Genomic DNA, 8,281 nt, shown 5'->3' on the forward strand with positions numbered 1-8,281 from the left:
AGGATCAGAGCAAATCTGAATGAAAAGATGCATAGAAAAAGACCAAGTTCAGTGGGCCTAAACAACACAGAAGCCTCAGTTAACATCAACCAGCATAGTAGGTACTCAAACAATGTCTTCAGTAGCATCATAGTGAGAGAGAACACTTGTCACAAATTGAGTAGTACCCATCTAAGGTTTAATAATTCCATTGTCTTTGTGTTGTAACAAGAAGTGTGAAGTGAATCTGTGCCTGCAAGGCTGGGGTGGTAGGTAGGAAACTGGGGGCACTGGTGGTGGTGTTGCAGGAGAATTTTCCAAAAAGTCCCAAGAAATCTCAAATAATCTTGGCTGCTGAATTGAGAAACCTTTATTAATCTTCAGAAGCTGCCTAGCCTGAGAGCAATGGTCTTAGTGTACTGAATACCCCAAATCCGTGTCCAGGCAAAATTCCTAAACACTTCTTAACACAATCTGCTTGGCTACATTAAACTTTCTCATTAGCTAGGGCAATTTTGTTCTGTACAACTATTTCTGTACAGAAGCCAGATGTTATGTGGTTAACTTCGATCCATTATTTGGGGTATAAATTTTCTTTTTTTCTGGCAGCTGGAAAGAGCAATATATTATATCTATGAAGGTTATTCTCAGGGCATCTTGGCCTTGGGGTGCCTAGCTCTGCTTTTCAGCTATCTTTAATCAGCCACCTGCTTTTCCACTAACTTTGGGTCACTCCATAGCAGAAAAATTGGTGTTGGAACAGTTAAGGCCTGTAACAACAGTATTATGCACAACTTGGTAAATCGCAATTATAATGAAATAATAATAAATAAATTAAAAATTGCAACCCAAATCCTTGATCATTTACTTTAAAAATGCATAGAAGTATTTACATTAATCCTTTAAAATTTGCAAGCATAGAAATTGAGAAAAGTTATTAAATCTTTCTTTAGATGGTTTTGAATACTTGTTTAATATAAACACGAATTTTTTATAATAAAAAGTAATTTATGTAAGTAAACTACAACTGCAACCCAAAAAAGAAACTATTTTAATTACAAACCATATTAACTTGTCTCATAAGATCGAATTCATATGCTACTTAATGAACTCAAGTCACATACATACAAAAAATTATCTCAGATAATGACCTTGTGTTAGTTATTTGAAGATTGTTTTATTTGTCCCTGAGGAAATTTATACAATAAGACATTATTTGCATATAATAAAATGAATCAAGGGAATTGTGTATTCTTAAAAGATACATTCACCAAGTATAGTATTTTAATAGTTATTCTATAGTTATATTCTACTATTTTAGTTAATTGTTACTATTTATCAATTCACCTATTCATTTTGCTGTCCATCCATTTCCAAATATTAGTTGGTCTAGTGATGTTTTAGGTGCAATCTTAGAACCTAAAATTTAAACAGCAAGGTATGTCATTCAAAATATTGGTTTTGTGGCTTTCTAAATACAATTTTCAAGAAAATAGGTTAAAATAGTCAATGATACCTATATGAAAACGTTCCAGTGTTTCACTCATTAGTGATAAAACTGGTAAGATGTTATAATCAGTTCAAAAGTTGTCTAAACTGTTTCAGTGCCTCAGGCAGGACTTAGCCTAAATGGAAGTAGGCTAAGTCCTGCCTGAGGCACAACTTCTTCTGGTCTTATTTGGAGCAAGAAATTCTTGCTCCAGTGTTTTCTCTCACCCAAGAAGCCCTTAATGGCCCAGTGGCCCATTTTGGCTGTTCAAGGTCTGAAAACGTGGTGCTGTTCAGGCCCTCCCAAGACCACTTGAGCAGTGCCTGGAGGTTACTAGGGTCACCCTGATGCATAGGTCTGGGAGCTACACCTAACTATGCTAGGCAGACTACGTGGACCCAAGGATCTAACTGGGGTTGACAAGAGGTACATTAACCTTCATACTTGCTCTTCAGCCTCACAATTACTCCATTTTTTGACACCCCTTAGTATGCTGTAATATGTGCCTTTCTCATCTTATCCAGTATTACCCAATTTCCTACAACCAGAGTCTTATGTTCTCCCCAAGTCTCTCTTTTAATTGAGATTTTTCTGGATTCAGTTATTCTCCATAATTCTTTCTGTTTAATGCCCTGAAGTTCGCACTTTGAAGTTGTCCTAGAGGAAACACTGTCTGAAGTATAAGATTGAAACATAAGTTTGTCTGTTTTTTTTTCCTTTAGTCTATAATCTAAATTTTAGCTACCTGATATCAACACACAATCACAATCACAATCACAACCATCCTGTTATTCATCGATTGCCTCGAGCAGGCCCCAGTAAAGTCTCCTTCGTCCTAGCCCCGATATTTTTTTAAAAAGTGCCATATTCAAAGCTCTTTCAGAGTTAGGAGAATGAGACCCTTCATTGTTACTGGTATTTGGCATATTGGGTACGCCACTGGGAGTTTGCCAGACTCTGCCATGTAGGCAGGTTACATTCGGTAGCCTGCAAGTTTGTCCAAAGTAGGAATGAGATGATAAGATGATAAGATGTTGATGGGATTACACGGAGCCAGGGCCCAGTTGGTGGGTGTGACCCCTCCCCCCACAGTCTACTGGAATTTCGAGGATCTGGGTGGAGAATACTCAGCCCCTATTCAAGTAGGCTTGGAGATCTCAGCCCCGGGACCCGCGTGCCTTTGTTCCTCTGCTGGTATCTTCGTGTGTGCGGAGAGTGGTCTCGGCATGGTGGTGGCTGGTTCTGGGCTGGAGCGATAGCACAGCAGGTAGGGCGTTTGCCTTGCATGATATCAACACACCTTCTGTATATTTGAGGTCACCATTATCCTTACTTTTAAGATAATATGGCTCAAAGTTCTTATATGCTGTACTAGATAACTTCCCCTCCTCTCAATGTGTCGGTAAATTGTGGAGCTAGGGAACTTTTGGTTTTCTGAATTTTTCTTTGCTACAACTTGTATCCAATCTGTCACATAGTCTAGAAATTGTTTTCAAACCATATGAAGACCACATGGATCCAAAGAGTGCAATCATTCATTGCCAAGTCATTGATTCAATGAAAAAGATTCCACTGAAGAAAGGCAAACACAGATGAACATGGTTGGCAGTAGAACAGTGTCTTAAAACATCTCTAATCGTCTCTTACTCAGGGAATTTCCACGTATTTTTCTCCACTACAGTCTTTCCGAGAGGGATAAAGGCTTTTGGGGCGACCTATAATCACCCTTGTAGGTGTTACCATATTTGAACCCTGTCAAATATGGTATGACAATTCCGGAAGATGGGCATTTAGTGTCTTATAATGTGTCAGAGAGTTCTCAGAGAGTTCCGCTTATCTTGTTCTGTGGGTCTTCAGTCGTGTGTGAGTCTTGGCCGGAGCTGCCACACGGGTCCGGAAAGCGTCCTGGAGTGTGGCGACGGCTGGGTAGTGGAGGTAGTGTCGATAGTGGAAATCTGCCAGTGGGGTATTTATCTGGGTAGGGTGGGTCTTCTGTGCGCAATCTGCCGCTCTGTTTAACGTTCATTGATTTAAAGAAGGCCTTGGATTCTGTTGAGACAGAAGCGGTCATTGAAGCCCTAGCCAATCAGGGCATTCAAGCCCAATACATCAAGATCCTCCGTGAGCTGTATTGCGGATTCACTACCAGGATCTCACCATTCTACAAAGAAGTAATCATTAATGTCAAGAGAGAGGTTCAGCAGGGTGATACCATTTCACCGAAACTCTTCAGTGCCACCCTCGAGAACATCATGCGATGACTGGAATGGGAAGGAATGGGAGTGAAGATAGATGGTCGGCAACTACACCACCTCCACTTTGCTGATGACATTGTTTTAATAACACCAAACATCAGCCAAGCGGCACAAATGCTGGCCGACTTTGACCGTGAGTGTGGAAAGGTTGGTCTACAGCTGAATCTTACGAAGACAATGTTTATGAGAAACAGCCTCATTCCTGATGCCCCATTCACTCTCAACGGAATGACCATCTCCGAATGCAATAGCTATGTGTACCTAGGTCGAGAAGTCAACATGACAAATGACCTGGCACCCGAGCTGCGCAGGAGAAAGAGAGCAGCTTGGAATGCCTTCAAGAACATTGAAGAAATAGCTAAGAGGACGAAGAACCTCCGACTCTGGGCACATCTCTTTGATTCCACTGTTCTTCCTGCATTAACATATGCCTCAGAGACCTGGGCCCTATGCAAACAGGATGAGAACGTTATTCAGGTCTCCCAAAGAAGAATAGAAAGAGCTATGCTTGGAATATCACGTTTCACTCAAATGAGAGAAAGAATCCGGAGTTCCGACATCCGTCGACGATCAAGGTTCAGGGACGCTGTCTCATTTGCCAAGGTGTCAAAAATCAGATGGGCTGGTCATGTAATGAGATTTAAAGACGACCGCTGGACTAGAGCTGTTACTGACTGGATTCCACTGGATGTTAAAAGGCCGCGTGGCCGCCCACCTACCTGATGGTCAGACTTCTTCGTGAAGATCATGAACGATCGGTTTGAGGCTCTTCATGTTCCCAAAGCGAACAGATGTCATTGGGCTACACTAGAACGCGACAGGGACAAATGGAGACGTTACTGGTGCCCGCTCGAGCAAATCGACAACTAAAAGGAAGTCAAGTGATTAAGTGATTCTCCACCACCTTCCCAACTCCCACTTGCTCTTTCTGTTTCCCACCTTCCTTTACCGTCACGACACTAGGCCTCTGCCCTCTCCATCCCAGCTCTAATACCTCAATTAGACGAATTGATGTCACCATTATCTTTACTTTTAAGACAAAATGGCTCAAAGTTTGTATACTCTGTACTGGATAAAGTTTCAATTTACAATTTACAACCTCTAATTCCTAACTATTTTTTCAAGTTCCCAGTCCCTAAATCTCCTAAATCTTGTTCATTTGTAATGAAAGGTGTTAAATTTTCTCTCTAATTACTATGGTAGATCAGGCCTTGGTTCAATGTAATGTGATACGTTAATATGGGGGGAAATGGAAAGTCAAAACTTTCAACAAATATGTTATAAATGTGTGGGGTATGACTCAGTGAGAAGCACTTGCATTCCAGGTGTGGGACCCTGAATGGAGTCGATGGCACTGATAAATACATATGTGAAATCAGGTAAATATATATGAATAAATTTTAAATATTTTAGTTAATTTGTATGACCATTGATTTAAGGAAGGTCTTTGATTCTGTTGAGACTGAAGTGGTCATTGAAGCCCTAGCCAAACAGGGCATTCAAAGTCAATACATCAGGATCCTCCAGGAGCTGTATTGTGGACTCACTATCAGAATCTCACATTCTACAGGGAGGTGATCACTGACGTCAAGAGAGGGGTTCAGCAGGGTGATACCATTTCACCGAAACTCTTCAGTGCCACCCTCCAAAACATCATGCAACAACTGGAATGGGAAGGAATGGGAGTGAAGATAGATGGTCAGCAACTACACCCTCCGCTTTGCTGATGACATTGTTTTAATAACACCAAACATGAGCCAAGTGGAACAAATGTTGGCTGACTTCGACCGTGAGTGTGGAAAGGTCGGACTACAGCTGAATCTTACGAAGACAATGTTTATGAAAAACAGCCTCATTCCTGATGCCCCATTCGCTCTCAACGGAACGACCATCTCCGAATGCAACAGCTATGCGTACATAGGTCGAGAAGTCAACATAACAAATGACCTGGCACCCGAGCTACGCAGGAGGAAGAGAGAGGCTTAGAACGCCTTCAAGAGCATCAAAGAAATAGCTAAAAGAACTAAGAACCTCCGGCTCTGGGCACATCTCTTTGATTTCACTGTTCTTCCTGCATTAATGTACACCTCAGAGACCTGGGCCCTACGCAAACAGGATGAGAATGCTATTTGGGTCTCCCAAAGAGGAATTGAAAGAGCTATGCTTGGAATATCACGTTTCACTCAAATGAGGGAAAGAATTTCGGAGTTTTAACCTCCATTGACGATCAAGAATCAGGGACGCTGTCTCATTTGCCAAGCCATCAAAAATCAGATGGGTTGGTCATATAATGAGATTTAGAGATGACTGCTGGACTAGAGCGGTTACCGACTGGATTCCATGGGATGTCAAAAGATCATGTGGCCACCCACCTACGAGATGGTCAGACTTCTTCATCAAGACCCTGAACGATCGATTTGAGGCTCTTCATGTTCCTAGAATGAGCAGACGCCATTGGACAACACTAGCACGCGACAGGGACAAATGGAGACGTTACTGGCACCCTCTCAATCAAACCAATGAGTAACAGAATGTCAAGTGATCAATTTGTATGATATCAGAAAATGGTTCTGAAGGGAACATCAGAAAGCACACACATTTAGAGTAAGAATTTTAATTATGAATTGAGGCACAGAACCTTTGCACAATGAACAGCAAGTCAATGTCAACTCTACTTGGCAAGACAGAGTTAGCCTAGCCAATTTCACATAAAAAACAACTTAAAAACAGGTGTAAAACTGTTCAAACACAATAACAAGTATTCTCCCTAGAGACTTCGGAACAAAACAAAATTTTAAAAATAATAAAATAATACACTTGCTTGTGGGTGCTTTGGCCTGGAGCGATAGCACAGTGATAGGGCATTTGCCTTGCATGCAGCCTGCCTGGCTGAGCCGGATTCAATTCCTCCACCCCTCTTGGAGAGCCTGGCAAGCTACCAAGAGTATCTCGCCCGCATGACAAAGCCTGGCAAGCTCCCTGTGACGTATTCAATATGCCAAACACAGTAACAACAAGTCTCACAATGGAGACGTTAATGGGCCCGCTGGAGCAAATCAATGAACAACAGGAGGACCGTGACCGTGACCATGACCAAAGTCCGTGACCAAAGTCATCTAATTCTTCATTTTCATATAATAGGAATCCATCAACCTTTTTTCAGAAGAAAGCTGGTTCAAGATGGATTGAGTGGTCAGAATCTCTCCAATGTGTCCACTATACATGTGTGCATATTTTGAAACACCCAGTTCCGTTCTGGTTTTATTCCAGTATGGCCACATGCTTGTAAAGTTTTAAGAATTCAAGAAATAAAATAAAATAATTCTTTTTTAAAGGCAGGAAACCTTTTAGCCTTAAGTTTTTGTTGTTTTTTTTTTCAAGTTAGCCTCTAAATTGTAAAGCCAGTAGAGTGGAAATTCTCCCCTATATTTCTTTGTTTCTGTGGTCATCCATTTTCCAAACATTTATTAATTTTACAGAATTGTCAGTACTAAACACTTCATGCTTAATCTTGAAGAGCACCAATTGCTGAGTAAAATCCAACAGTTAAGTAAAAAATCTGAACAAGAATAGTTTAACACCCCCTTCCACAGGGGAAAAAAACCCTGGCAAGTAACTTACTTTAAACAATAATATGAGTTTTTGAGTCAAATGTATAAGATCAGTAGTTTTCAGTGTATTTACTTTACCTAATCCAAATGCAGATTAATAATGTTTTATCAAATTTGTGAGATCTGTCTCTATCAGGCTTGCTATCTTATTTATTCACCCTGGTGACCTTTAAGAATAAAACCTTTTTGTCTGGATCCAGCGTTGCCAGAATTGATCCCAGAGCGCCTCCTTGAGCACCTTTGGAGGTAGCACCCATAAAAAATATATTTTTAAGTGAGTTATTAGAATTTTCCAACATTCACTATAGTTTTTGCTGAAATTCAGAAAGTTCTACATCATTTGAGGGGAGGGGGGTCTTCTTTTATTGATTATTATGGGTTTTTCTTCTCTGCTATTTAAAGTTGAAAAAAATAATTTTACCAACAGTTAACCACTGATTACACTACAGTCAATTTTTTTTCAGAATGTGTAGTATAAAATTCTAAATTTGTATTTATATATTTATAATTGTATAGAGGGGCTATATATTTATAATTGTATAGATAGCACAGCAGGTAGGGCATTTGCCCTGCACGCAGCCCACCCGGCTGACCCAGGTTCGATTCCTCCGCCTCTCTCGGAGAGCCTAGCAAGCTGCCGAGAGTATCTCCCCCACACAGTAAAGCCTAGCAAGCTACCCGAGACGTATTCGATATGCCAAATACAGTAACAAAGTGTCACAATGAAGATGTTACTGGGCCCACTCAAGCAAATCAATGAACAATGGGAGGACAGTGACAGTGACAATTGTATAGAGATGTACTTGTTTCCTCTTTTTAAAAATCATACTACAAACATTCCCCCATTTTCTAAAATAATACTATTTTTGTTGGCTTGTATTTTGTTTGTTTGTTTTGGAGGGCTGTCTCCCCAAGTGCTGCTCAGGAGACCCAGATTTCAGAAATCC

The sequence above is a fragment of the Sorex fumeus genome, unplaced genomic scaffold (genome assembly GCF_029834395.1).
Source record: "Sorex fumeus unplaced genomic scaffold, SorFum_2.1 ptg000003l, whole genome shotgun sequence".
NCBI lineage: Eukaryota > Metazoa > Chordata > Mammalia > Eulipotyphla > Soricidae > Sorex > Sorex fumeus.